The following is a 4,314-nucleotide window of genomic DNA, read 5'->3' on the forward strand; positions in this document are numbered from 1 at the left end:
AGGCTGGAATTCTAAAGAATATTCAGAAATGACCCCATTCCCCGCCGTGCCTGCCAGAGAAGCAGCTGGCCACACAGCAGTGAGCAGAAGGGGTCTCCGTTTCAGTTCGTTCCCCAAGTTCCAGGCACCCAGGGGCTCCGGGCACAGTCGTGGGGGCTTCCCGCAGCCGGGCTGACATGGAGGGCTCTGCCCGGTACAACCCTCTCCATCGTGGGGACCCTTACCAGCCCACTTCTCAGATGAGGAAGCCGTTTTCAGAGAAGTGGAGCTGCCCAGCGTGGCAGAGCTGGGACTCCGGAGGGTGTCAGCATCTCCGTCGGGCGCCTGCATTCACACTTCCAGAAAGGCTCTGGGGACGGCCGGGGGCAGATGGAACCTACAGGGCCTGGGTCCACATCTGCCCAGGTCTGCCCCCCACCCCTCCTACGAGGACTGGCTAGAAAAGTGAAGGCAGTCGGCCACTAGAGAGCATGGGGAGGGAGTGAAATGCGGTTCCAGGGGGGTCTGGGTGGACCTCGGGGAGCCCTCATGGGACTCAGCAGTGTCTCTGTGAGAGAGAGACAGAGACACAGAGAGACAGAGATGGGGCAGAGGACACGCTTCCGCACACGGCAGGAGGGCCCTGAGCTGCTCACAGGACTCTCACTCATGTGGCCTGGGCAGCTTTGACCTTTTTTTTACCCTGGTGACAGTTCAGCGAGTCATGGTGGTGACCCCAGCCGGGGCTGCAAGAGACCCAGAGCTGCGGGAGGCGGGGGGCATAGGTGGTGCAGGGACATTGCTAGAAAACCCAGACCTCCTGCTCCAATCACTGGACAGGTGTCCAGACAGGAGGTCACGATAGTCCATGGTGCCTGCCTGGCTGGACCAGGCTCTTATCTCCCCGTGTGTCCTCATCCAGAGCCCCGATTAAGACCGAGGCCACACACCCGAGCTGGAGTCAGGGGCTCCCCCAGCCATGCCAATAGACCTGGGAATCTCCAGGGAAAACCCAGAAGTCACCATCTCTCTTGCTCACTTGGACTTTCAAGGTAGATGCTGAGCCGATGGAGATTCATGGCCGGGTTGGCCTGAACCAAACCAGAGTCAGCCAGCCTGGGGGCACCATCCTCTACCTGCTGGGTGGCAAAATGTCTACCTGTTAGACTTATTTTAGATCTAAGAATATGTTAACATTTTTTGTGTTAACCAATTAAAACTTTATGTAAAGCTCAAGGTTGTTGTTTTTTTAATTAAAAATTCCAGCTAGAGAACTTGAGTTCAGGGAGTGACTTTTCAGATACACCAGCAAAGAAAAATCTATGAAAGAATTGATAGCTTGAAGGTCATTAAAATTAACAAATTATACTATGCAAAAGACACTATGAAAAGAATAAAAGCCAGCCACAGAATATGCAAAGAGCTCTTAAAACTCCACAATAAGAAAATAAACAACCAGCTGGGCACAGTGGCTCACATCTGCAATCTCAGCACTTTGGGAAGTCAAAGAAGTTGGATCACTTGTGCTCAGGAGTTTGAGGCCAGCCTGGCCAACATAGTGAAACCCTGTCTCTCCCAAAAAATACAAAAATTGTCTGGGCGTTGTGGCACATGCCCGTAGTTCCAGCTACTCAGGAGGCTGTGGTGGGAGAATCCCTTGAACCTGGGAGGCAGAGGTTGCAGTGAGCTGAGATCATGTCACTGCACTCCAGCCTGGGAGACAGAGGGAGACTCTTGTCTCCAAAAAAAAAGAAAAAAGGAAACTAACAACCCTATTAAAAATGGGCAAAAGGCCTGGCGTGGTGTCTCACTCCTATAATCCCAGCACTTCGGGAAGCTGAGGCAGGCAGATCATGAGGTCAAGAGATCGAGACCATCCTGACCAACATGGTAAAACCCCGCCTCTATTAAAAATACAAAAAAATTAGCTGGGCTTGGTGGCACGCGCCTGCAATCCCAGCTACTCAGGAGGCTGAAGCAGGAGAATGGCTTGAACCCGGGAGGCAGAGATTGCAGTGAGTCGAGATGGTGCCACTGCCCTCCAGCCTGGGTGACAGAACGAGACTCTGTAAAAAGAAAAAAAAGTGGGGGTAGCAAAAGACCTGAACAGACACCTCCCCTAAGATCTTCAGATGTCAAACCAGCATATAAGAAGATGTTCCACATCCTGTGTCACCAGGGAAATGCAAATTACCAACAACCATGAGATGCCACCACACACCTACTAGAACGGCCAAAACCCAGAACGCGGGCAGCACCAAACGCCGGCGAGGACGTGGAGAAACAGGACCCTCAGCCACGGCCGCTGCGAATGCAACATGGCGCAGCCGCCGTGAATGCAACATGGCGCAGCCGCCGTGAATGCAACAGACAGTCTGGCGGTTTCTTACAAAACTAAACGTGCTCTTACCACACGATCCAGCAACCGTGCTCCTTGGTGTTACTCAAAGGAATTTAAAACTTACGTCCACACAAAATCCCACCTGTGGATGTATACAGCAGCTTTATTCATCATTGCCAACACTTAGAAGCAACCAGGAAGTGCTTCGGGTGGTGACTGGATAAACCGGAATAATATTCAGTGCTAAAAAGAAACCAGCCATCAAGCCACAAGAAGTCACAGAGAAACTTTAAACGCTGTTGCCAGTTGGAAGGAGCCAATCCAAAAATGCTCCATGCTGTGTGATTCCAAACATACCACATTCTGGAAAAGGCAAAGCTATGGAAAAGAGCCGAGGTTTCCAGGAGTCTGTAGGGAGGGAAGAAAGGGCTGCAAAGGAACACAGGGTGTTTAGGGCTGTGGAAATATTCTGGGTGATGCAGTAGTAATGGTGGATACAGGACTTCACAGAGTTGCTCAAACCCACCGAATGTGCAGGGTTAAGAGTGAAGTATGACCTCTAGTTAATAATCATGTAATCAGTATTAACTCATCCATTGTCACAAATGTACCGCACCAACTTGAGACGCCAATAATGGGGCAAGGGCACATGGGGGCTTTCCGTACACTCGATTTTTCTGTAAACCTAAAACTGGTCAAAAATATAAAGTCTATTAATTTTTTAAAAATTAGAAAATCCAGCTACGGTTGTTACAGTTTTTCGTTTTGATTTTTTATATAGGGTCTCGCTCCGTCATCCAGGCTGGAGTGCAGTAACGCAATCTTGGCTCACTGCAGCCTCAACCTCCCAGGCTCAGGTGATCCTCCCACCCCAGCCTCCCCAGCAGCTGGGACTACAGGCGTGCGCACCACGCCCAGCTAATATTTTGTATATTTTGTAGAGACAGAGTTTCACCATGTTGCCCAGGCTGATCTCGAACTCCTGGGCTCAAGCACCCCTCCTGCCTCAGCCTCCCAAAGTGCTGGGATTCCAGGTGTCAGCCCCTGTGCCTGGTGCAGTTTTATGTTATCTTCAGTATTGAGATCCTCACGTGTACATGGTTTGGGATCCAGAAAGCCAGAGTTGTAATAAAATAACTAGAATATGATAGGAACAAAGCAGGAATGGCTCTGAGGCCCATCACCAGCCCCCACTGGCCAAAGAAAGACCCTGTTCTGCCCCTGGACTGAGGGGCTGCTGGGATTGGAGGTCTGTTTGCCCCATTCCCCAGACATCCCCGATGGGCACATGCACTTGGCCATCACACCCAGACCCAGCTGCCTGTGCGTGGCCAGTGGGGCGAGGCCTGGGGGAGGCAGAGGGCAGCCTGCAAGAGTCAGCAGAATTCCTGGGGGGCTTTTGCCTCAGCCTCCAAAGAGACCCCACCCAGTGTGCATGGGCCTCCAGTGTGCATGGCTCCAGAGAGGCCAAGGCTGGTGTCTAGAAGCTAAAGGGCCCAGGGTTCTTGGGGAGTCCTGCTCCCAATCCACTCTATACCAGGAATAGCCCCCCTCAAATCGGAGGTGAGGCTCCTGGGGGGGCTCTGTGGAGTCACTGAGGGGAAGAGCCTGGGGTTTGGACTCCAGACCCCAACACTCAAAGGGGTTTCAGGCAAGTCCCTGACCTCTGGGGACCCCATCGGCAAAGCGGAGCTGAGGACCCCTGCCGTCTGCCTCCACTTCCTCCAGGACTCACAGACAATGGAGGGGTGGGGTGCTCGGAGATTCCGAGCCCTCAGTCACAGTTGACGGCCCCAGAAAGTCCGTCCTCTCCACCACATCCACCAGGGCTTTGGGTGACCAGCGACAGAGGGCTCTGGACCTTAGCAGAAATGGGGCCTGGCGCTGGGGACCCGGCAGGCTAAGCCCCACCCAAGTCAGTGTGGTTAGGGTTTTGGACCCCTAGAGACTCAACGCCACCCCAGCACCAAGAATAATTTCTCAGCTGGCCCCGC

This window comes from Colobus angolensis, unplaced genomic scaffold, assembly GCF_000951035.1.
Source record: "Colobus angolensis palliatus isolate OR3802 unplaced genomic scaffold, Cang.pa_1.0 Scaffold136, whole genome shotgun sequence".
In the NCBI taxonomy this organism is placed as follows: Eukaryota; Metazoa; Chordata; class Mammalia; order Primates; family Cercopithecidae; genus Colobus; species Colobus angolensis.